Below are 27,017 nucleotides of genomic sequence, written 5' to 3'. Positions count from 1 at the left end.
AGAGCTACATGTGCTTCACTGCAACATGATAACAACACGGAGTAGAGCTAGATGAGCTTCACTGCAACATGACAACAACATGAAGGAGAGGTAGACGAGCTTCACTGCAACATGATAGCAACATGAAGGAGAGCTAGACCATAACCTTATAACACCACAAAGGGTGAGCTAGACCTGCTACAATGCAAACTTCTAGCAATACAAAGGAGAGCTAGACGTGCTTCACCACAACATTACAACAACACGAGGAGAACTAGAGGCACTTCACTGCAGTCTTACGACAACACTCAAAAGAAGACACCGATACAAAGGTGTAAGTCATTCAATCAGGGGTATATTGTAGACCTTACCAGCTGGAAGAGGATGGACTGGAACCTTGAATATCAATGACATGGACAACATGGTGACAAGAAGAAGACTCGCAGGAGGAGGTACCAACAAGTGAGAAGAGGAAATAAGACAGCATTCCCACCACAGTATCAAAGACACAATCAACCAATTCAGGAGGAGTGTCAACATCTTCCACAAACAGGATTCATACAAAATGTCTACATTTTAACCTGACTGCACCTCAGGATGTACTGCCAAGCATCAAAGTCATAATGATGAAAACAGAAGAGAGAGAATACTAGGGGTGGGCGGAACTCACAGAGTTTTACTCCACTGAATTCCGTGGAGTTACATGAAAACTCTGCGAGATTCTGCGGAGTTCTGTGAATGGGCAGAATTAGGCATGTTGTGCTGCTGGTGCTGATTTTTAGATTTTCAGTTGCTAGGAGAGCACCCAATGAGATTTCTCCAGAGCGGGAGGTTGCGCGCGGTTGTGACCATTCGCAGTGAGAAAGGTGCCGCTCGATTAGAAAATCTACTCGAGTGCAGCAAAATCAAGTCAAGAACTATGGGCCTGATTCTAACTTTGGAGGACGGTGTTAAACCGTCCCAAAAGTGGCGGATATACCACCTACCGTATTACGAGTTCCATAGGATATAATGGACTCGTAATACGGTAGGTGGTATATCCGCCACTTTTGGGACGGTTTAACACCGTCCTCCAAAGTTAGAATCAGGCCCTATGTCCCTTTGCCGCGTGGTGCCATTCATGCTGATTTTGCAGCACATAATGGGCACCTGGCACCTTACTGTAGCCCTAACCATAACCGTTGCCTAGCACTAAAACTTACTCTAGTTAGACCCTTAAGCCTTTCTCCAGCCTTTACCCTAAACCTGTTGCTAACCTTAAACCTTAATGTAACCATAACCCTGGCCTAGTCTTAAACCTTGCTCATGTCATAATCTTGAACCTTTTTCTAAAGCTAACCATAACCTTAACCATAAACCTTTCTCTGGCAGTATCCTTAAGTTTAATCGCAGAATTTTCTATAACCATACACAAACCCTAAGCTTACCCCTAGACCTTTCTCAAACCTTAACCCTAATTCTTACTGTAACCACAACCGTGCCTCTCCCATCCTCCAGCAGTAACCCTACCCCACCTCTAACATGAACCCTAAGCCTTGGTCTAGCCACAACCCTAAACCTTGCATGCGCACTTCCCAAACTTTTTAGAACAACGACCCACTTTTTAGAGCAACAAACCTTCATATCCCACCTACCTGTAATGGACACGAGGCAGCAGTTTCCTTAATGTGACTAAAGCATGATGTGCAGTGCACTGTCATCTACAGACAACACATTTCCCATTTAAATGGCCACTACCTTTCCACACACGGTTAAACTGATAAAACTATATAGCACTCAAATGGTAAAGTGTGGAAATCATGTTTCACTGAATGTTTACCATTTGTGCATCACCCAGTTAAGTGTCTTGATTTGTTTCTTCAGTTCCATCACACTTCAGAATTACAAAAAAACGTGCTTCATTTTTACTTCCCTGACTGCTGAATGTTTATCAGTTCATTTACAGGTATTTACATTTTTTGTGTGTTAAAAAAATTATGTACTACAGCCTTCCCTGTCACATTCCCTGTACCCCAGCAAGATTGTCACATAATTCACTTTAATTTTCTTTCTGTGACTGCAAAGTGAGAGGCGCTGTAAACACCAATCCCCTGTTAAAAAAAAACCCTGTAGCAGCGATTTGTCAGAAGATGTAGCCTGACATTTGAGTTAGAAGCCAGAAAACGCAACAAGTGTTCTTCTTGAACCGCCTTTATTAAAAACTGAAAATACCAATTCTAGGTGCTTTACTGGTAGTGCTTTACTGGTAGATGTGGAACTCCCTCTCTCCGCTGCACAAACCCATCTTCTCGGACTTTCAAGGAGAGCGTGAAACAACTTATTTTTGATAAATACCTACTACAGCGATCGACTGGACAATGATGTAACAGTACTGAGTAATCTCGGTCTATTCTGAAGCTACTTGTAATATAGTTTTGTACCTACATGATCTAACGGTAACACACAATACTCAGCTACAACTGATATACTTACCTACCTGAGTAACCATCATTCTTAAAATGCACTTCACCTCATGGGCGTAGGAAGTGTGGGGGACGCGGGGGATGTATCCCCCCAGATTTTGGAGGGTGGGGGACACGGGGGACGAAAGTGGGGGTGACAAGGTGACAAAATAATTTCCACTTTTACATCTATTATTCAGAAGGCCATTAGCGCACAAAAGCGCTACTTTTAATAGCCCTGTAGGAACCATCCTCCAATCTGATGGTAACAGAATGAAGGGGAGTCAGGAGGCCCGCTGCCGTTTTGCTTGTCCAGTTCACAGCTGTGGGCATTAAGGGTGCTCATAAGAACAAAGGGCACGAGGAGGAGAAGAGTTTTGGATGATTACTGTCTGCATCACCTGCTGCCGCCTTAAAGAGGAGCACTGCAGGAGGCCTTTAAGAGGAGCTGCAGAACAATGAGGAAGATCTAAAGAGAAAACAGAGTCCCACTCAGCCTGGTGCCTGCAGGCTAGAAAGGAGACTGTGAAACACAGTATTTGTATTTGCCTGAGATCACACCAGTTGGTGAAACAGTGAAGTCGAAATTGGGCCCAGATTTTACCCTTTCCCACAACAATTTAGGTATTAGAAGGGTATATTTTTCTAAGATTTATGCTTAATGCTTTTTTATCTAGGTAATGAAGGGCTTGATTACAGCGTGGCTAACAGGGAGAAGCCATATTTCATTTTTGGCCGTTATGCCTAGCGTTATTATTTATGTTGTTATCATTACATACTTAAGCATATTGAAGTATATTATATTTTCTTTATCTTTTCTTCACTGTACTCTGAAACAATCTACCCTATGCCACTGCACCCTACAACACTTTTCTCCACTCTGTGCTACTCTACGCCACTGCAATCTATGCTGTACCACTCCACTCTACAACACTCTACTCTGCAGCACTCTACACTACGCCACTGCAATCCGTGCTGTACCACTCCACTCTACATCACTCTACTCTGCAGCACTCTACACTACGCCACTGCAATCTATGCTATTCTACTCTAACCATTGTACACTGCACCCCTGCACTCTGCCAGTGCACTCTTCACCACTTTACTCAAAACCAATGCACTCTATGCCACTGCAGTCTATGCCAATCTACTCTGCACCACAGCACTCTATTCCACTGCTTTCAATGCCTCTGTACTCTGCGCCACAGCACTCTAGGCGACTGCACTCTATGCCACTCTACAATACACCACTGTACTCTGTGACCCTCTAATCTGCAACATTACACTCTGCCACTGAACTCCACGCCACCCTACTCTACACCAATGCATTCTATGCCACTTACTCTACACCACTGCCCTTCATGACACTCTGCTCTGCAACACTGCACCCTGCCACTGAACTATACTCCTCTCTACTCTGCACCACGGCACTCTACTCTGCACCGCTCAACTATATGCCACGCTACTGCACTCTACACCAATGTACTATATGCCACTACACTCTGTGCCACTCTACTCTGCATCACTGCACTCTACACCAGTCTACTCTACCTTGCACCACTCCACTCTACCATGCACTGCATCACTCTATGACACATCACTCTGAACCACTGCAATCTATGCTGTGCCACTCCACTCTGCTCCCCTCTACTCTTCACCACTCTACGCTACTGCACTGTACGCTAAACCAGTGCAGTCTACGTCAATGCACTCTACACCACTTTACTCAAAACCAACGCACTCTATACCACCACACTCTACACCAATCTACTTTGCACCACTGTACTCTATGCCACTTCACTCTAGACCACCCAACTCCACTCTATGACACTTCACTCTGACATTACACTCCATGATACTAGACTCTGACACTCTATTCCATTAAACTCTAACACTTTCTCCACTCTGTAACTCCCTACACAACTCCCTGAACGCCACTCCATTCCACTTTACTCCACTCTATGCCACTCCACACCACTCTACCCAACTTTCTCTATGCAAGTTCACGTTATTTTACTTCACTCTACTCCAGTTCACTCATATTTATGCCTTTCCACTCTACGACACTCTGCCACTCCACTCTATTACACTGTGACACTACTCCACTCTACTACTACTTTATGGCATTGGCGCTTGATTAGAGATTCAGATCTCCATTGATTGCCTTCTCACTCATATGAGACGCGAGTCAGATTTATCTTGTCCGTTTTGGTTACAAGCACTATGTAACCCTTTTAACTCAAGCTTAACAAAGACTTAGGATGATCCTGATACTTGTCTAGGGGATCGAAATATCGTCGGCCAAAGTACCTTGACTTGAATTTGTGATATTGTACATAATTTGGCATAAGCATAGGTACTATGAGCTAATGACTTCTTGATTCACTATTTGAGTCATTCATGTAAAAGTCTGTGTATAAAAGCTTGTAAATCATTATTGTGGATGCTAACCTTGTAGGAAAGTAGCCTCTTTCTAGCTTGGTTACCCCCACATTTGGCCCGTTTGCCAGTGTGTTTGACTGTGTCTACTGGGATCCTGCTAATCAGGACCCCAACAGGTATGCTCTCTCCCTTAAATTATGGTTGTTGCATACTGGTAACTCAGTATTTCACCGAAGATTGGCATACTGGTGCCCCTTTATAAGTCCCTATTATATGGTACTTGGGTACCTAGAGCATTGGGGTTCCAGGAGATCCCTATGAGCTGCAGCATTTCTTTTGCCACCCATAGGGTGCCCATGCAAAGGCTTCTGCAGGACTGCCACTGCAGCCTGCGTGAAAAGGTGCATGCACCCTTTCACTGTCAGTTACCCTGCACCAGGTCACTTATAAGTCACCCCTATAGCAGGCCCTCCAGCCCTGAGGGCAGGGTGCAGAGTACCTGTGTGTGAGGGCACCCCTGCACTAGCAGAGGTGCCCCCACGACCTCCAGGACCATTTTCCCAGACTTCAGGAGTGCGGGGATGCCATTTTACACGTGTACTGGAAATAGGTCACTCCCCAATCCCAGCTACATAATGGTAACTCCGAACATAGGTATGTTTGGTATCAAACATGTTGGAATCATACCCCAAGGCTTTTGCAAGCATTGGTTGTATGATTTCATGCGCTCTGGGGGCTCCTTAGAGGACCCCCAGTATTGCCATTCCAACCTTCTGAGGTTTTCCAGGCAGCCCCAGCTGCTGCCACCTCTCAGACAGGTTTCTGCCCTCCTGTTGCTTGAGAAGCTCAAGCCCAGGAAGGTAGAACAAAGGATTTCCTTTGGGGGAGGGGTGTTACACCCTCTCCCTTTGGGAATAGGTTTGGAAGGGGTAGCTTCCTTCCCCAGGCCACTGGAAATGCTTTGAAGGGCACATTTGGTGCCCTCCTTACATAATCGAGTCTACACCAGTTCAGGTACCCAGAGTCCCTGCTCTGGCACGAAACTGGACAAAGGAAAGTGGAGTGACCACTCCCCTGTCCATCACCACCCCAGGTGTGGTGCTCAGAGCTCCTCCAGAGGGTCCCTGGGTTTTGCCATCTTGGATTCCAAGTTGGCAGCGAACTCTGGGAGCATCTGAGTGGCCAGTGCCAGCAGGTGGTGTCAGAGCCGTCCCCTGATAGGTGCTTACCTGTTTAGCTGACCAATCCCCCTTTCAGGGCTATTTAGGGGCTCCCCTTTGGGAGGATCTTCAAATTCAGATTGCAAGACTCCAGCAGGAATCCTCTGCATCCTTTACTTCACCTTCTCACCGAAGAAACTGCATCTGGACCCTCCAGGAACTCCACAAACTTCAACAACGAAGCAAAGACGACCTCTGCAACATTGTAACTTCAGCTCCTGCCAGCAACTGCAGCTGTTTCCCGGTCGTGCATCCTCAGAGGACAGCCTGTCTTCAGTCTGCACCAGAAGAATGAACGAATCTCCCTTGGAGTGAAGGAGTCACTCCCCTGCCTCAGCAGGCACCTCTCTGCAATGATGACCATCTGCATGGGTCCCCTCTCCTGACGAGTTGCATGGATTCTGCATCACGGGTGGTAGACTGAAGTGGTCCTGATGGTCCTGACGTCCTACTGTCCAACTTTGGTGGAGGTAAGAGCTTGCCTTCTCACGCAAGACAGTACCCCGTGCACCACTTGTTTTTCAGTTGCCAAGGCGTGTGGCATCCTTCTATGAAATTCTTTGTGCACAATGTAACTCCGGCCCCCTGCACTCCTTCCTGAGATGCACGGCTTCCTGAGTGGTTCACTGGTGGCGTGGGATCCTTTGTTTTTGTGCTGCGTGGGCCTCCTTTTGCAACTCCTTTGTCCCCGTGTTGGGGGACTCCTGTGTGTGCTGGCTGGTATTCTGTGGGCTCTCTGAATTGCTGAGAGCCCCCTCTGACTCCTCCTCCTGGGTAGAGTCCACCAGGTCCCTCCTGGTTCCGGGCAGTGCCATTTTCCATTAACCATGAGCTTTGCCTGTGCCAAGGCTTGTTGGTGGAATCCAGCGATGCAAACCAGACTGCAGTCATCCATCCGCTGTGGGATATCATCTGCACCAACCCGCATCCATCTTCTTGGGTGCAGTACTGACTGCTGTTCTTCACCAGTGGTTCTTCTTTTGCACCTTGATTCGGGTTAGCGGGGGATCCTGTCCTCCCTGGACTCTTCTTTGCTTCTTGGACTTAGTAGGAAGCCACCCGCAAGCACCACCAGCTAATCCGAGTCGCCAAACGCTCCCACTTCACAGAACGCCTGAACAACAAGGCACACGACAGCAAAGAACTCTTCTGCATCGTAAAAGAGCTATCCAACCCCAGCGCCAATGCCAACGATATCCCACCCTCCCAAATACTCTGCGATGCCCTGTCCACCTTCTTCTATCAGAAGATTGCCGACATCCACGACAGCCTCAACACCACGCCTCCGCCAGACCCCACCTCCGACAGCTCCACCCACACCAACTGCCTGACCGCCTGGACCCACGTAGACGACTAGGAAACCTGCAAGATCATGAACTCCATCCACTCAGGATCCCCCTCAGACCCATGCCCCCACCACGTCTACAACAAAGCCGACTCTACCATCGCCCCCCAACTTCGAAAGACCATCAACTTATCCTTCGAAACCGCAACCTTCCCGGAAAGCTGGAAGCACGCCGAAATCCACGCCCTCCTCAAGAAACCCAAGGCTGACCCCAACGACCTCAAAAACTTCCGCCCGATCTCCCTCCTCCCCTTCCCGGCGAAGGTCATCGAGAAGGTCGTCAACGCTCAGCTCACCCACCACCTCGAGGACTACTCCATCCTGGACCCCTCCCAGTCCGGTTTCAGACGCAACCACAGCACCGAAACTGCCCTCCTCGCCGCCACAGACGACATCAGACAGCACATGGACAACGGCGAAAAATCAGCCCTCATCCTCGTGGACCTCTCCGCAGCCTTCGACACAGTCTGCCACCGCACCCTACTAACACGCCTCCACGAAGCCGGAATACAAGAAAAAGCCCTCAACTGGATCTCCTCCTTCCTCTCCGGCAGAACCCAGAGAGTTCGACTCCCTCCCTTCCACTCTGAAGCCACCAACATCATCTGCGGCGTACCCCAAGGCTCCTCCCTAAGCCCAACGCTGTTCAACGTCTACATGGCCCCCCTCGCACAACTGGCCCATCAGCACAATCTCAACATTCTCTCCTACGCTGACGACACCCAGCTCATCCTCTCCCTCATCAAAGACCCACACACCACCAAGGCCAACCTCCATGAAGGAATGAAGTCCATTGCCGAATGGATGAGAAAAAGCCGCCTGAAATTGAACTCCGACAAGACGGAGGTCCTCATCCTCGGACGCACCCCCTCGGCCTGGGACGAATCCTGGTGGCCCACCGCACTGGGACCTCCTCCAACACCAACCAACCACGCACGCAACCTGGGCTTCGTCCTCGACCCCGCCCTCACCATGTCCAAGCAGGTCAACGCAGTTTCCTCCTCCTGCTACAACACCCTCCGCATGCTCCGTAGAATCTACAAATGGATCCCGATGGAAACCATAAAAACGGTGACCCAGGCCCTCGTCAGCAGTAGACTGGACTACGGCAACGCACTCTACACAGGCATCCCAGCTAAAGACATGCGACGCCTCCAACGCATCCAAAACGCCTCCGCCCGACTGGTCCTCGACGTACCCCGCCGATGCCACATCTCCCACCACCTGAAGGACCTCCACTGGCTCCCCGTGGACAAGAGGATCACCTTCAAGCTCCTCACCCACGCTCACAAGGCACTCCACAACGCCGGACCAGCCTACGTGAACTACAGACTCAACTTCTACGCCCCCTCCCGCCTACTCCGCTCCGCAAACCTCGCCCTCGCCATCGTTCCCCGCTTCCAACGCAAGAACTCCGACGGCAGATCCTTCTCCTATCTCGCCGCCAAGACCTGGAACGCCCTCCCGACCACCCTGCGACAGACCCAGGACCTTCTCACCTTCAGGAGACTCCTCAAGACTGGCTCTTCGACCAGTAGCAGCAGCCCCCCCACCAAGCGCCTTGAAACCCTAACGGGTACGTAGTGCGCTCTATAAATATTTGATTGATTGATTGATTGAGTACCATTCTTCCACAGGTCTTTAGGTCCAGGAATCCACCCTTTGTGTCTTGAAGTATCTTCTGGTTCTTGCATTATCTTTTTCTCGTGTTCTTGTGTGTTCTGGGAAAGTTACTGTGATTTACTCCTGCTTTCCTGGGCTCTGAGGTGGGTTCTATTACTTACCTTTGGTATTTTCTAATACTCCCGGCGCCCCTCTACACACCACACTTGCCTAGGTGGGAAACCGACATTCGCATTCCACTTTCTTAGTACATAGTTTGTGTTTCCCCCGGGCCCATTTCTAACCATTGTGATTTTCACTAATTGCACTGTTTTCTGTTTTTATTGCTATTGCTGCATACTAGTGTATATAATTGGTGTATTACTTTCCTCCTAAGGGAGTATAGTCTCTATGGTATTTTTGGCATATGTGTCACTAAAATAAAGTACCTTTTTTTTTGTAACACTGGGTATTTTCTTTCATGTGTGTGAGTACTGTGTGACTACAATGGTATTGCATGAGCTTTGCATGTCTCCTAGATAAGCCTTGGCTACAGCCACCCCTAGAGAGCCTGGCGTCTAGGCACTGCCTACATTTCACTAATAAGAGATAACTGGATGTGGTATAAGGTGAAAGTACCATAGGTACCCACTACAAACCAGGCCAGCCTCCTCCAAACCACTGTACTATATAGGTTACTTTAAAAAAAATTCTTGTAATTGGCGACATTGGGTCATCCAGATAACTTGTGTAATGCCCGAATACCAGTCTTTCTTGATTTCCCCTGTTGATGTTTTCCCACTACATTTGATCTTTTATATTTTGATTGAATAAATGCATAAAACATTCCATTTGCATACTACTTTAATATCATTGTTTATGGGAGTGGTGTTGCATTTTTTTCCAGGGATCCCTGTTCCTTCAAAGTTAAGTTTACTGCTCCATTCTAGGACACTCTACTCACTCCATGACACTACGCCACACCAGTCGATGACACATTATTCTCCTTTATGCCATTAACTTTGAGCCATGCTGAATAGAAGTCTCACTAGTGTACATCATGGCTAAAACACATTGGCAAAGGCAATAGAACTTACATAGGCGAGACAAATTGGCTTTGCCACTGCTTGTTTATAAGGTATGAACTTTAAGGTAACTTGCAATATCCTTATGTACACAGGGGGCATTTTACCCCATATAATACATGGTCACACCACCAACTTTCCCACAAACCACTTAAAACCTTAGTGCATAGGTTCTGTCATTCCAAGCTATTAAAGTAGAGCAGAAGAAAGAAAAGCAACATTCCATTTTTTGCTTTAAACAGCTTTATTAATTATGCTCCTTGACCTGATCTGCCTTTTACCTTGGCTGCTAGCTATGGCAGAAGGCATTGTAATGTCAGATCTCGACTGTAATAACCCTATCATAGTCATTTTCTGATGTCTTTTCTTTATAATCAGTGAATGTCTTTTCTTTACACGCTGTGACTTGGTGCATCACAAACAGCCTTTTCTAAAGAAATTAGTGACTGCAGTTTATACAGGGATTAGAGAATCCATGTTTATATAGCCTGTAACTCCAAGAGCCTCTTCAGTTGAAATGCTTCTAGTTCTGACTGATGTGGAGCTGAGCTGCCCAAGATCACACACAGGAGTAGAAGTGTTATTAGAACTCTGGTTTCCAAGCACAGTTTACAACTCTTGTACCTGATCGCTTTTGATCTCTCCAGTGCGGTTCCAATTGGCATGAGGCGAAGGGCATGATGGGTGTGGGGCGCAAAGGGTATGTTCTTCCCCTTTACCCTCCTACCTTGATTTGCTTGGTGCATGAAGATGCAAGGTTAATCAACATGTTATTTTCACATTTGAGCTAATTACTTTGTGAATATAAATAACAATAAAAGATACTTTCAGACTGAAAACATGCCTTCCTTTCTCCCTATTTCACTTCCAATATATATGATTGTGTATATTTATCGGAGCCTGCAGTTCGTAAACAACCAGCGATTTGTATAGGGTTGATTGAAAGTCCCCAAGGCTGTCCCTGCCCCCCCCCCCCCCCCCCCAGAAATGTATTGTCTCCTACGCCCCTACTTCACCTGTAAATACTCCGTGTTCTGCATTTGTTTACCTGCCTTACTCTGTCCAGTGCTCTGATGCTCTCTGGTCATGTTGGCGCTTTATAAAACTCACAGATAGATAGATAGATGAATGATTGGACTTTTACGACGCACGAAATATCTGCTTTCGACCCTGACCCAGAGTTGGGAAAGCGCCCTACTGGAGCCCTAAACCACAACCTTATTGTAAAACCTTCACCCCTGCCCTATCCTTGAACCCGGCTCTGCCCCCACCATGACCTAAGTCCTGAGGGCGCGGCTACGCCACCTCATTAGCCCACCCCTAAGGCGCACCCCCGCACCCACCGTCTGCTCAATAGTGGGAGATGTCGAGCGCTGCTTTCTACATAAGCGTGCTTCGGTGCGCTGGATTCCATTGTGCACACATTTACGCGAGTATATCCCGTCGTGTGCACGGGAGGATAGATGTCCACACATAGCCGTGCACACACGTGCACGTCTCTTCTCAGAATGCACGTGTCTCTTTTCACTCTGAGTGTCTCTCTCTGCACTCTCTTCTCCCAGAATACCCGTCTCTGTTCTCTTTCCCTGTGACTCTCTGCACTCAGTCTTGTCCCAGATGCACTCTCTCTCATGTAACTCTAATCCTCTGTGTCTTCTCCCAGGATACGCGTCTCCCTCTTCATTCTCCCCTCTGAGCGCCACTCTCTGTCTCTTCTCCCAGAATACAAGCCTCTCTCTTCACTCTCCCCTCTGAGTGCCTCTCTCTGCACTCTGTCGTTACTCCCAGAATACACGTCTCTTTCTTCTCATTCCCTTCTGAGTATCTCTCTCTCTGCACTCTCTGTCTCTTCTCCCAGGATACACGCCTCTCTCTTCATTCTCCCCTCTGAGCGCCTCTCTCTCGTCACTCTGCTACACTCTAGTCCCACGTCTCTTCTCCCTGAATCCACGTCTCCCTCTTCACTTTCACCTCTGATTCTCTCTCCCTGCACTCTCTTCTCCCAGAGTATACCCCTCCCCTCTCACGCTCTCTGCTGCCTCTCTGAGCACTGTCTCTTCTCCAAGAGCACTTCCTCGGGACTCTCTGCAATCTCTCACCCCTGCTGTCTCTTTTTCCAGAGTACACCTTTCCCTGTTCGGTTTCTCCGGGACTCTCGCTGCACTCTGTCAGAGCAGTCTCCCCTGCTCTCACCCGCCACTCTCTGTCTCTTCTCCAGCGCACGTCTCCCCATGTGTCTCTCTCGCCAGTCTCTTCTCCCAGAGCACAGACTTCCCCTTTTCTCTTCCCCTAAGACTTTCTCTGTACTCTCTCCCCCCGCTGTCTCTTATCCCATGCACACGTCTCTCTCTCCTCTCCCCATGTGACTCTCTCTTCTCCCAGACCACAAGTCTCCCCTTTTCTCCCCCTGTGAGTATCTTTCTACACTCTCCCTCTCTCCCAGCGGTCTCTTCTCCCAGTGCACACGTCTCCACTCCTCTCCTTCAGTCTCTCTCCCCTGGCTCTCCAGGACTGACTCTCACTCACACACCCTCCTGTGACTCTCCCTCAGTCTCTCTCCCCTGCCTCCAGAGGACTGTCTCTCACTCACTCACTCTCTTCCACTGTGACTCTGCGCTCTATCTGTCTTTTCTCCCTGGGCACACGTCCTCTCCCCATGTGACCCTCTCCCAGTCCCTCTCCCCCCGACTCTACAGGGCTGTCTCTCACTCTCACACCCTCTCCCCCGTGACTCTCCCTCAGTCCCGGCTCCACAGGACTGTCTCTCACCCCCCCTCTCCCCCTGCGACTCTGCCCTCAGTCTGTCTCTCACTCCCCCATGACTCTGCCCTCAGTCTGTCTCTCACTCACACACCCTCTGCCTTTGTGACTCTCCCTCAGTCCCTCTCCCCTGGCTCCACAGGACTGTCTCTCTCACTCACACCCCCCGGGTCCCTCTTACCCCCAGTCTCGGCCGCTCCCCTCCCTCTCCACCTGTCCGTCGCGGGGTCCGCCCTGCGCCCCCGGGGGCCTCGGAGCCGGGGTGGAGGTGACCGTCCTCCCGGAGCCTCCAGCTGTAAGTGAGTGTGACAGGCTGGCTCAGGGAGGGGTGAGGGCGGGGGGAGCCCGGGAGAGGGCGCTGTGCGCCTGGAAGCAGAGAGCAGCTCTCAAGGAATGTGTGTCCCGAGGCTGCGGGGAGGGAGGGGTCCCCTCTACCAGTGCCTGACACTGCGCGGGGAATGTGCCCCCCCGGGGTGAGGGGAGGAGCTGCACCCACCTGGATATACACCCCCAGGCCCAGGCGATGTAGCGCCAAGTGCAGCGCGGGAAGCGTCCTGGGCGCCCAGGTGTGCGCCCCCAGGTGTTTGTGCCGGTAACAAGGGGTACAGGCCGGTGAGGCTGTCTGAAGCGGTCTCAGGTGTGTCTCTAGAGCGGCCGTGGAGAGACACAGACACAGAAAACTGAATATATCAGTCATAACATGAAGGTGTAGAGCTAAAAAAACACAGAAATTCACCATTATAATTAGCAGTGCTAAATGTAGCTTGACTTCACGTGATGTCACTCATGACATCTTCTATGACGTAATTTATTACATCACTGACCACATCTCAAATGACACCATTGAAGACATCACTAATAACATACTGATGACATCATCCAACAAGTGTGTTAGTTTGTGTTATAATTTACTCATGCTTGTGTCCAGCTCATCGCATCATAGGTGTGTAGAGGTATTGAACATGTTATAAATATTTGGATTGAAGAGTGATTGTATGTGCCGATGACAGCACGTTCCACACAAGTATTTTGGTACTGTGAAAGTGTTACTAGCAGGGCAGAGATTCTATGGTACTACATACTATGGCCCTGATTTAGATTTGGTAAGGGTCCCTCTGTTGCATTCTAGATGGCTAACCCATCCGACGTCTTGACTGTCCGCCCGCCTTATTTAGATGCTGGCGGAACCATAGACCGCCCGAAACCTGCCGACTCTGCCTGAACTTCCCGCCGTGTCGATGGCGCCATAGGAAAGAGCAGCTGTCGGCGGGACTCCAGCCAGGTTTCCCACCAAGATAATCACATGTGCCTTCCCGCCAAGGCAACGGTGGCGGGGATCCCTCCACACCTGAGTTGGCGGAATGGGAGGGAAATGAGGGAAAAATATACCTTTTTTCCCCTTTTCCCCCTTCCGTTTTCGACAGGAACCCGACCGGACAAGTACTGGATTGCTGCAGTCACTTGACCAGGATGGAACACAATCCCGTCGTCACTGGACTCAAAGGTGAAGAGTCCATATTACCTGTTCACGGTGAAATGTCACTTCACATTAGCTCGGACCCATGCCTTTACATACATGTCCTATTACAAATTTTACGGACTTATGTAATGCATATGTGTGGGAACGGATTATCTCAGGAATTACATGAGACACACCGGTATCAACACATATTGCTAATGTTACTCCCTCCCTCCATCAGGAATCCGTCCCCAGAACATCACCAGTACAACTGTAACATCTAAATATGCTCGGCGTAAAACCACCAGTCTGATGGTGGCGGAGTGCACTCTGTCGCGGCGGTCGGCGGTTTAGCCGCTATACATCTAAATATGGCTGTCGGATCTGTCAGCTTGACGGACTACTTGAAACCGCTGCCACGGCGGGACAACGGAACTCCCGTCAAGATCTAAATCAGTCCCTAAGTATTGTTGGCACCCTTGAGTAGTCTCAACGTAACGTAGAAGACTGTGTGCAGCAGGTATTAAGCTTTGTGAATGTGCTTGTTTTTCTTCGGAACATGGAGTATCTGTAACGTTATCACTACACTGTGAAGGCTGCGGGTAGTATCATCTGCACCTTCAGGCGTTGCTTATTTTTATGACAATGGGGGTTATTACAACTTTGGAGGAGGTGTTAATCCGTCCCAAAAGTGACGGTAAAGTGACGGATATACCACCAGCCGTATTACCAGTCCATTATATCCTATGGAACTCGTAATACGGCTGGTGGTATATCCGTCACTTTACCTGCACTTTTGGGACGGATTAACACCTCCTCCAAAGTTGTAATAACCCCCTTAGTGCCTGATTACAACTTCGGTGGAGGGGATTACTCCGTCCCAAATGTGACAGACATCCTGCCAGCCTGCCGCATCACGAGTTCCATAGGATATAATGGACTCGTAATTCAGCGGGCAGGATATCTGCCACATTTGGAACTAAGTAATCCCCTCCGCCAAAGTCGTAATCAGGTCCATAGAGTATTTTCTGCCAAGTGTTCCACAGAGTGTGCACTGTTCTTAGTAAATATTCTTAATACTCTGTAGTGTATTTAACATGTGAGTTTCGTTCTCTGCAGTATGGTGCAGAGTAAACCTCTCCATATAGTAAACAGTAGTAACAGTACCCACTTTCTACTCATATCCCCTTCATTTCTGAGTGTAGGTTCAGTGACTGTCTGCGGTTTGAAAGCGGTAAAGACTGTCCGTGGTAGGGCATTAGTTATGTAACAGGGCTTCAGTATCTGGAAGAACTTGGTTTTCCCTGGACTGCTGTGTACAGATTGTGGATGTCTGCAGGGTGTAGGTCACCCTTTCATCTGTGGCTCACAGCCGCCATGCACACGGCTATCCATGAAGTGTGTGGTATAGGGTCAATGCTGCACATAACACAAGCTTGCTTTACCAATGGGGTTGTATGTATGAGCGCAGCAATGATGCTTCATATTATTCTGAGGTATTTTGCACTTACTTTCATAGCTCTCATGGTATGCCTACTTATAGAGCAATATATATAAAAGAAGCTCGCCCCCAGGTGTCTGTAAAGAGGTACGTGTCACAGTGTGTACCAGATGTGTCTGCAAAGAGGTGCACGTCTCACAGTATGCCCCAAGTATGTGTCTATAGAGGTAAATGTCTCACTGTATGACCCAGGTGTGTCTCTAAAGAGGTACATGTCTCACAGTATGACCCAGTGTATCTGCAAAGCGGTACATATCTCACACTATGGCCCAGGTGTCTTTAAACTGATACATGTCTCACAGTATGTCCCTTGTGTGTTTCTAAAGACGTACCTGTCTCACAGAATGTCCCAGGTGTGTCTGTAAAGAGGTACATGTCTCACAGTATGCCCCAGGTGTGTCTCTATAGAGGTGCATGTCTCACTGCTTGACCCAGGTGTGTCTCTAAAGAGGTACATGTCTCACAGTATGACCCAGTGTGTCTGCAAAGAGGTACATATCTCACACTATGCCCCAGGTGTGTCTGTAAACTGATACATGTCTCACAGTTTGTCCCTGGTGTGTTTCTAAAGAGGTACATGTCTCACAGTATGTTCCTGGTGTGTTTCTAAAGACGTACCTGTCTCACAGAATGTCCCAAGTGTGTCTGTTAAGAGGTACATGACTCACAGTATGTCCCAGGTGTGTCTGTAACGAGGTACATGTCTCACAGTATGTCCCAGGTGTGTCTGTAACGAGGTACATGTCTCGCAGTATGTCCCAGGTGTGTCTGTAAAGTACATCTCACAGCGTGTCCCAGGTGTGTTTGTAAAAAGGCACATGTCTCACACTATCTCCCATGTGTGTCTGTAAAGAGTTACGTCTCACAGTATGTCCCAGGTGTGTCTGTAAAAAGGTACATGTCTCACACTATCTCAGGTGTGTCTGTAAAGAGGTATATGCCTCACAGTGTGTCCCAGGTGTGTCTGTAAGTACATATCTCACAGAATGTCCCAGGTGCATCTGTAAAGATGTACATGTCTCACAGTATATCCCATGTGTGTCTGTACAGAGGTACATGTCTCACAGTATGCCCCAGGTGTGCCTGTAAAGCAGTACGTATCTCACAGTATATCTCCAGATGTGTCTGTAAAGAGATGCATGTCTCACAGTATGACCCAGTGTATCTGCAAAGCGGTACATATCTCACACTATGGCCCAGGTGTCTTTAAACTGATACATGTCTCACAGTATGTCCCTTGTGTGTTTCTAAAGACGTACCTGTCTCACAGAATGTCCCAGGTGTGTCTGTAAAGAGGTACGTCTCACAGTATGTCCCAGGTGTGCCTGTAAAGAGGTACGTCTCACAGTATGTCTCCAGATGTGTCTGTAAAGAGGTAGATCTCACTGTATGTCACAGGTGTGCCTGTAAAGAGGTACGTCTCACAGTATGTCCCATGTGTGCCTGTAAAGAGGTACATGTCTCACACTATCTCAGGTTTGTCTGTAGAGAGGTACATGCCTCACAGTGTGTCCCAGGTGTGTCTGTAAGTACATGTCTCACAGTATATCCCAGGTGTGTCTGTAAAGAGGTACGTGTCTCACAGTATGTCCCCAGGGGTGTCTGTAAAGAGGTACATGTCTCACAGTATGTCTCCATGTTGGTGTCTGTAAAAAGGTGCATGTTTCACACTATGTCCCCAGGTGTGCCTGTAAAGGGGTACATGTCTCACAGTATGTCTCAGGTGTGTCTGTAAAGAGGTACGTGTCTCACAGTATGTTCCGGGGTGTGCCTGTAAAGGGGTACATGTCTCACAGTATGTCTCAGGTGTGTCTGTAAAGAGGTACGTATCTCACAGTATGTCCCCAGGGGTGTCTGTAAAGAGGTACGTGTCTCACAGTATGTCCCGGGGTGTGCCTGTAAAGGGGTACATGTCTTACAGTATGTCTCAGGTGTGTCTGTAAAGAGGTACGTATCTCACAGTATGTCCCCAGGGGTGTCTGTAAAGAGGTACGTGTCTCACAGTATGTCCCCAGGTGTGTCTGTAAAGAGGTACGTGTCTCACAGTATGTCCCAGGTGTGTCTGTAAAGAGGTGTATGTCTCACAGTGTGTCCCAGGTGTGCCTGTAAAGGGGTACATGTCTCACAGTATGTCTCAGGTGTGTCTGTAAAGAGGTACGTGTCTCGCAGTATGTCCCCAGGGGTGTCTGTAAAGAGGTACATGTCTCACAGTATGTCTCCATGTTGGTGTCTGTAAAAAGGTGCATGTTTCACAGTATGTCAGATGTGTGTTTGTAAAGAGGTACGTCTCACAGTATGTCCCATGTGTGCCTGTAAAGAGGTACATGTCTCACAGTATGTCCCAGGTGTGCCTGTAAAGAGGTACATGCCTCACAGTATGTCTCCAGATGTGTATAAAGAGATGCATGTCTCACTGTATGTCATAGGTGTGCCTGTAAAGAGGTACATCTCACTGTATGTCACAGGTGTGCCTGTAAAGAGGTACGTCTCACAGTGTGTCCCAGGTGTGTTTGTAAAGAAGTAGATCTCACTGTATGTCACAGGTGTGCCTGTAAAGAGGTACATGTCTCACAGTATGTCCCAGGTGTGCCTGTAAAGAGGTACATGTCTCACACTATCTCAGGTTTGTCTGTAGAGAGGTACATGCCTCACAGTGTGTCCCAGGTGTGTCTGTAAGTACATGTCTCACAGTATATCCCAGGTGTGTCTGTTAAGAGGTACATGTCTCACAGTACGTCCCAGGTGTGTCCGTAAAAAGGCACCTCTCTCACTCTATCTCCCACGTGTGTCTGTAAAGAGGTACGTCTCACAGTATGTCCCAGGTGTATTTGTAAAAAGGCACATGTCTCACACTATCTCTTAGGTTTGTCTGTAAAGAAGTACATGCCTCACAGAATGTCCCAGGTGCATCTGTAAAGAGGTACATGTCTCACAGTATGTCTCCATATGTGTCTGTAAAAAGGTGCATGTTTCACAGTATGTCCCAGGTGTATCTGCAATGAGTTACATGTCTCACAGTATGTCTCGGGTGTGTCTGTAAAGAGGTACATGTCTCCCAGTGTGCCATAACCAGGTGTGTCTGTAAAGAGGTGTATGTCTCACAGTATGTCCCCAGGTTTGCCTTTAAAGAGGTGTATGTCTCACAGTATGTCCCAGGTGTGTTTCTAACAAGGTACATGTCTCACAGCATGTCCCAGGTGTGTTTGTAAAAAGGCACATGTCTCACACTATCTCCCATGTGTGTCTGTAAAGAGGTACGTCTCACAGTATGTCCCAGGTGTGTCTGTAAAGAGGTACATTTCTCACACTATCTCAGGTTTGTCTGTAAAGAGGTACATGCCTCACAGTGTGTCCCAGGTGTGTCTGTAAGTACATATCTCACAGAATGTCCCAGGTTCATCTGTAAAGATGTACATGTCTCACAGTATATCCCAGGTGTGTCTGTAAAGAGGTACGTCTCACAGTATGTCCCAGGTGTGTCTGTAAAGAGGTACATTTCTCACACTATCTCAGGTTTGTCTGTAAAGAGGTATATGCCTCACAGTGTGTCCCAGGTGTGTCTGTAAGTACATATCTGACAGAATGTCCCAGGTGCATTTGTAAAGAGGTACATGTCTCACAGTATATCCCAGGTGTGTCTGTACGGAGGTACATGTCTCACAGTATATCCCAGGTGTGTCTGTACGGAGGTACATGTCTCACAGTATGTCTCCAGATGTGTATAAAGAGATGCATTTCTCACTTTATGTCATAGGTGTGCCTGTAAAGAGGTACATCTCACTGTATGTCACAGGTGTGCCTGTAAAGAGGTACGTCTCACAGTGTGTCCCAGGTGTGTTTGTAAAGAAGTAGATCTCACTGTATGTCACAGGTGTGCCTGTAAAGAGGTACGTCTCACAGTATGTCCCAGGTGTGCCTGTAAAGAGGTACATGTCTCACAGTATGTCCCAGGTGTGCCTGTAAAGAGGTACATGTCTCACACTATCTCAGGTTTGTCTGTAGAGAGGTACATGCCTCACAGTGTGTCCCAGGTGTGTCTGTAAATACATGTCTCACAGAATATCCCAGGTGTGTCTGTAAAGAGGTACGTGTCTCACAGTATATGTGGTCTATGTTCCACTGTATAGTCAATTCCCTGTAGGGATATGGACCACCTCAATAATTTAGGGTTTTCACCTTTCATTTGTTTTAGCCAAAGTAGAGGTTTGTGGTCTGTCTGAACAATGAAGTGAGTGCCAAACAGGTATGTGTAGGAGGCTGGACTGGCTTGTAGTGAGTACCAAGGGGTACTTGCACCTTGCACCAGGCCCAGTTATCCCTTATTAGTGTATAGGGTGTCTAGCAGCTTAGGCTGATAGATAATGGTATCTTAGCAGAGCAGCTTAGGCTGAACTAGGAGACGTGTGAAGCTACTACAGTACCACTTAGTGTCATATGCACAATATCATAAGAAAACACAATACACAGTTATACTAAAAATAAAGGTACTTTATTTTTATGACAATATGCCAAAGTATCTTAGAGTGTACCCTCAGTGAGAGGATAGGAAATATACACAAGATATATATACACAATAGCAAAAATATGCAGTATAGTCTTAGAAAACAGTGCAAACAATGTATAGTTACAATAGGATGCAATGGGAAAACATAGGGATAGGGGCAACACAAACCATATACTCCAAAAGTGGAATGCGAACCACGAATGGACCCCAAACCTATGTGACCTTGTAGAGGGTCGCTGGGACTATTAGAAAATAGTGAGAGTTAGAAAAATAACCCTCCCCAAGACCCTGAAAAGTGAGTGCAAAGTGCACTAAAGTTCCCCTAAGGACAAAGAAGTCGTGTTAGAGGAATAATGCAGGAAAGGCACAAACCAGCAATGCAACAACGATGGATTTCCAGTCGAGGGTACCTGTGGAACAAGGGGACCAAGTCCAAAAGTCACAAGCAAGTCGGAGATGGGTAGATGCCCAGGAAATGCCAGCTGTGGGTGCAAAGAAGCTTCTACTGGACAGAAGAAGCTGAGGTTTCTGCAGGAACGACAAGGGCTAGAGACTTCCCCTTTGGAGGACGGATCCCTCACGGCGTGGAGAGTTGTGCAGAAGTGTTTTCCCGCCGAAAGACCGCCAACAAGCCTTGCTAGCTGCAAATCGTGCGGTAAACATTTTTGGGTGCTGCTGTGGCCCAGGAGGGACCAAGATGTCGCAAATTGCGTCAGGAGAGAGAGAGGACATCGAGCAAGACAAGGAGCCCTCTCAGCAGCAGGTAGCACCTGGAAAAGTGCCAGAAACAGGCACTACAAGGATGCGTGAAACAGTGCTCACCCGAAGTTACACAAAGGAGTCCCACATCGCCGGAGACCAACTTAGAAAGTCGTGCAATGCAGGTTAGAGTGCCGTGGACACAGGCTTGGCTGTGCACAAAGGATTTCCGTCGGAAGTGCACAGGGGCCGGAGTAGCTGCAAAAGTCACGGTTCGCAGCAATGCAGTCTGGCGTGGGGAGGCAAGGACTTACCTCCACCAAACTTGGACTGAAGAGTCACTGGACTGTGGGGGTCACTTGGACACAGTTGCTGGATTCGAGGGACCTCGCTCGTCGTGCTGAGAGGAGACCCAAGGGACCGGTGATGCAGTTCTTTGGTGCCTGCGGTTGTAGGGGGACGATTCCGTTGACCCACAGGAGATTTCTTCGGAGCTTCTAGTGCAGAGAGGAGGCAGACTACCCCCACAGCATGCACCACCAGGAAAACAGTCGAGAAGGCGGCAGGATCAGCGTTACAGAGTTGCAGTAGTCGTCTTTGCTACTATGTTGCAGTTTGGAGGCTTCCAGCGCGGTCAGCAGTCGATTCCTTGGCAGAAGGTGAAGAGAGAGATGCAGAGGAACTCGGATGAGCTCTTGCATTCGTTATCTAAAGTTTCCCCAGAGACAGAGACCCTAAATAGCCAGAAAAGAGGGTTTGGCTACCTAGGAGAGAGGATAGGCTAGCAACACCTGAAGGAGCCTATCAGGAGGAGTCTCTGACATCACCTGGTGGCACTGGCCACTCATAGCAGTCCAGTGTGCCAGCAGCACCTATGTTTCCAAGATGGCAGAGGTCTGGAGCACACTGGAGGAGCTCTGGACACCTCCCAGGGGAGGTGCAGGTCAGGGGAGTGGTCACTCCCCTTTCCTTTGTCCAGTTTCGCGCCAGAGCAGGGCTAAGGGGTCCCCTGAACCGGTGTAGACTGGCTTATGCAGAATTGGGCACATCTGTGCCCAAGAAAGCATTTCCAGAGGCTGGGGGAGGCTACTCCTCCCCTGCCTTCACACCATTTTCCAAAGGGAGAGGGTGTAACACCCTCTCTCAGAGGAAGTCCTTTGTTCTGCCATCCTGGGCCAGGCCTGGCTGGACCCCAGGAGGGCAGAAGCCTGTCTGAGGGGTTGGCAGCAGCAGCAGCTGCAGTGAAACCCCTGAAAAGGCAGTTTGGCAGTACCAGGGTCTGTGCTACAGACCACTGGGATCATGGGATTGTGCCACCTATGCCAGGATGGTATAGAGGGGGCAATTCCATGATCATAGACATGTTACATGGCCATATTCGGAGTTACCATTGTGAAGCTACATATAGGTAGTGACCTATATGTAGTGCACGCGTGTAATGGTGTCCCCGCACTCACAAAGTCCGGGGAATTGGCCCTGAACAATGTGGGGGCACCTTGGCTAGTGCCAGGGTGCCCTCACACTAAGTAACTTTGCACCTAACCTTTACCAGGTAAAGGTTAGACATATAGGTGACTTATAAGTTACTTAAGTGTAGTGTAAAATGGCTGTGAAATAACGTGGATGTTATTTCACTCAGGCTGCAGTGGCAGGCCTGTGTAAGAATTGTCAGAGCTCCCTATGGGTGGCAAAAGAAATGCTGCAGCCCATAGGGATCTCCTGGAACCCCAATACCCTGGGTACCTCAGTACCATATACTAGGGAATTATAAGGGTGTTCCAGTAAACCAATGTAAATTGGTAAAATTGGTCACTAGCCTGTTAGTGACAATTTGGAAGAAATGAGAGAGCATAACCACTGAGGTTCTGATTAGCAGAGCCTCAGTGAGACAGTTAGTCACTACACAGGTAACACATTCAGGCACACTTATGAGCACTGGGGCCCTGGATGACAGGGTCCCAGTGACACATACAACTAAAACAACATATATACAGTGAAAAATGGGGGTAACATGCCAGGCAAGATGGTACTTTCCTACACAGTTGCTTGTACTTATCCATATTAAGGGGACAAGCAACCAAGGTGGCCAAATCAATGGCACCTTCAGAGACTAACACACCCTCTGTGGTCTCCCTAACAAGACCAACCCCAACTAAATTACCAAAAGTGAGCCCAGCTACTCCCTTGGTTTGGCTATTAGTAGGTTTGCTCCCACCACCACTGCTATTACTAGGGGCACTAGGTGTAGCAGTAGGGGTTGTGGTAGTGGGAGGCTTGGTGCTTTTCTTTCGACAACTGGCATCAGTTGTCCAATGGCCTTTTACTTTACATAAATAGCACCATGGTTTCTTTACTTGATTAGAAGAGGATTTGGACCCACCACCCCCACCAGAGTGTTTTTGTGGGCCTGATGAAGACTCATTTTTGGATTTGTCCCCACCCTTGTCTGAAGACTTACTATCCTTCTTCTTGCCATCCTTGTCACCCCCTGTATGAACTTTTCTGTTCACTCTTGTTCTGACCCATTTGTCTGCCTTCTTTCCCAATTCTTGGGGAGAGGTCAGATCTGAGTCCACTAGATATTGGTGTAACAAATCAGACACACAGTTATTCAGAATATGCTCTCTCAAGATTAGATTGTACAGGCTTTCATAGTCAGAAACTTTACTGCCATGTAACCACCCCTCCAAGGCCTTCACTGAATAGTTTACAAAGTCTACCCAGTCTTGTGAGGACTCTTTTCTGGTTTCTCTGAACTTAATCCTGTATTGTTCAGTGGTTAAGCCAAATCCATCCAAGAGTGCATTCTTTAAAACTGTAAAATTATTGGCATCACTTTCCTTCACAGTAAGGAGCCTATCCCTACCCTTTCCACTGAAAGATAGCCATAGGATAGCAGCCCACTATCTTTGAGGGACCCCCTGTACAACACAGGCCCTCTCAAGTGCAGCAAACCACTTGTTAATGTCATCCCCCTCCTTGTAAGGGGGAACTATCTTATGCAGATTCCTAGAATCATGCTCTTTCACAGGATTACTATCTGTAATACTGCTGCTGCCACCAGGGGATCCTAACCCCAACCTCTGTCTTTCTTTTTCTAAGTCTAAAGTTTCCCTGTCTAGAGCCAGCTGTTGCTGTTTAAGCTTCAGCCTGGACTCTTCCACTCTCAATCTATTGCGCTCCCTTTCTAACATTCTGTCATCAGGGTGGGTGGGTTGGGCATGCTTTGACACAGAAGAATGATGTGAATGAACAGAGGGAGACCTGTCTTTAACAGTTGGCACCCTAACAACCTGGCCTGTAGGAATGACATCCCTACTGTGATGAGAGCTCACATTAGTACCAGTTATGCTAGGGGGTCTGCTAAGGGGCAGATTGGAAAGAATACCATCTAACATTCTTGCTAGGGCTACCCCAGAATCAGAGTGTGAACATCTCCTAACTTCTCAACTGATGTGCCAGCTAAGGCCTTATCATTTTCAATGAGCATGTTAATCAACAATTCTCTAGAGGGATTCTTCCCTACCCCTAAACCTCTATCAATGCAGAGACTCCTTACACCTTTCCAGCTAAGGTGGTCATAAGCAGAGCTGACCAGATCAAGAGTAGGACCTGTACCAGACATGATAGAAAAAGGTTTAAGGGACAGAAAAAGAAAGAAAAAGTTTCAGAACTTTTTAAGGAAACAGAAAAAACTTTTTCAACTTTTTAGAAACTTTTTGAAAGTTTAGAGGTACTTTTCAGCACTTAGCAATAGAGTAAGAGAAGAAAAGCAAAACTTTTTGGTTAGGTGTACATACACTGAACTTGTTTTGTATATTATTCTCTTATGAAAAGTACACAATGACAAAGTGGTAAGTAGTTGCAAGTACTTATCCCACCGCTGCACAACCAATGTAGGAGGCTGGCCTGGTTTGTAGAGGGTACCAAGGGGTACTTACACTCTGCACCAGGTCCAGTTATCCCTTATTAGTGTAGAAGAGGTGTTTCTAGCAGCTTAGGCTGATAGAAGGTAGCTATAGCTGAGCAGCTTAGGCTGAACTAGGAGACATGCAAAGCTCCTACTATACCACTGGTGTCATATGCACAATATCATAAGAAAACACAATACACAGATATACTAAAAATAAAGGTACTTTATTTTTATGACAATATGCCAAAAGTATCTCAGTGAGTACCCTCAGTATGAGGATAGCAAATATACACAAGATATATGTACACAATACCAAAAATATGCAGTAATAGCAAAAGGAAGTAATACAAGCAATGTATAGTCACAATAGATTGCAATAGGAGCACATAGGTACAGGGGCAACACAAACCATATACTCCAAAAGTGGAATGCGAATAACGTATGGACCCCAAACCTATGTGAGCTTGTAGAGGGTCGCTGGGACTGTAAGAAAACAGTGAGGGTTAGAAAAATAGCCCACCCCAAGACCCTGAAAAGTGAGTGCAAAGTGCACTAAAGTTCCCCAGAGAGCACAGAAGTTGTGATAGGGTTATTCTGCAAGGAAGAACAACACCAGCAATGCAACCAAAGTGGATTTCCGGATGAGAGTACCTGTGGAACAAGGGGACCAAGTCCAAGAGTCACGACAAAGTCGGGATTGGGCAGATGCCCAGGAAATGCCAGCTGAGGGTGCAGAGAAGCTGCCACCGGATGGTAGAAGCTGTGGATTCTCCAAGAACGAAGAGGGCTAGAAACTTCCCCTTTGGAGGACGGATGTCCCACGTCGTGAAGAAGCTTGCAGAGGTGTTCCCACGCAGAAAGACCGCAAACAAGCCATGCTAGCTGCAAGGGTCGTGGTTAGGGTTTTTGGATGCTGCTGTGGCCCAGGAGGGACCAGGATGTCGCCATTTGCGTGAAGAGACAGAGGGGGCGCCCAGCAAGGTAGGGAGCCCTCACAGAAGCAGGCAGCACCCGCAGAAGTGCCGGAACAGGCACTACAAAGAGGAGTACCCTCAGTATGAGGATAGCAAATATACACAAGATATATGTACACAATACCAAAAATATGCAGTAATAGCAAAAGGAAGTAATACAAGCAATGTATAGTCACAATAGATTGCAATAGTAGCACATAGGTACAGGGGCAACACAAACCATATACTCCAAAAGTGGAATGCGAATAACGTATGGACCCCAAACCTATGTGAGCTTGTAGAGGGTCGCTGGGACTGTAAGAAAACAGTGAGGGTTAGAAAAATAGCCCACCCCAAGACCCTGAAAAGTGAGTGCAAAGTGCACTAAAGTTCCCCAGAGAGCACAGAAGTTGTGATAGGGTTATTCTGCAAGGAAGAACAACACCAGCAATGCAACCAAAGTGGATTTCCGGATGAGAGTACCTGTGGAACAAGGGGACCAAGTCCAAGAGTCACGACAAAGTCGGGATTGGGCAGATGCCCAGGAAATGCCAGCTGAGGGTGCAGAGAAGCTGCCACCGGATGGTAGAAGCTGTGGATTCTCCAAGAACGAAGAGGGCTAGAAACTTCCCCTTTGGAGGACGGATGTCCCACGTCGTGAAGAAGCTTGCAGAGGTGTTCCCACGCAGAAAGACCGCAAACAAGCCATGCTAGCTGCAAGGGTCGTGGTTAGGGTTTTTGGATGCTGCTGTGGCCCAGGAGGGACCAGGATGTTGCCATTTGCGTGAAGAGACAGAGGGGGCGCCCAGCCAGTCAGGGAGCCCTCACAGAAGTAGGCAGCACCCGCAGAAGTACCAGAACAGGCACTTGGAAGAGGAGTGAACCGGAGCTCACCCTAAGACACAAAAGGGAGTCCCACGACGCCGGAGGACAACTCAGGAGGTTGTGCACTGCAGGTTAGAGTGTCAGGGACCCAGGGTTGGCTGTGCCCAATGGAAATCCTGGAAGAGTGCACAGGAGCCGGAGCAGCTGCAAATCACGCGGTACCCAGCAATGCAGTCTAGCGTGGGGAGGCAAGGACTTACCTGCACCAAACGTGGACTGAAGAGTCACTGGGCTGTGGGAGTCACTTGGAAAGAGTTGCTGAGTTCCAGGGACCACGCTCGTTGTGCTG

General features: G+C 48.1%; 1 protein-coding gene and 1 long non-coding RNA gene across 2 annotated transcripts in view; one reads left to right on the top strand and one right to left on the bottom strand.

The window, feature by feature from the left end:
• The window catches only part of LOC138260942 (serine protease 23-like), a 72,390-nt gene extending 59,239 nt beyond the window's left edge, over nt 1-13,151 (bottom strand). The window contains exon 1 of the mRNA XM_069209488.1: nt 12,996-13,151. The gene's annotated coding sequence lies outside the window, so the exon portion shown is untranslated. The remainder of the gene's footprint in view (nt 1-12,995) is intronic.
• The window catches only part of LOC138260948 (uncharacterized), a 114,445-nt gene that overhangs the window by 45,785 nt on the left and 41,643 nt on the right, over nt 1-27,017 (top strand). The window lies entirely within an intron of this gene.

Source organism: Pleurodeles waltl, chromosome 2_1 (assembly GCF_031143425.1).
Source record: "Pleurodeles waltl isolate 20211129_DDA chromosome 2_1, aPleWal1.hap1.20221129, whole genome shotgun sequence".
NCBI lineage: Eukaryota > Metazoa > Chordata > Amphibia > Caudata > Salamandridae > Pleurodeles > Pleurodeles waltl.
This window is presented reverse-complemented; position numbering and strand designations above follow the sequence as displayed.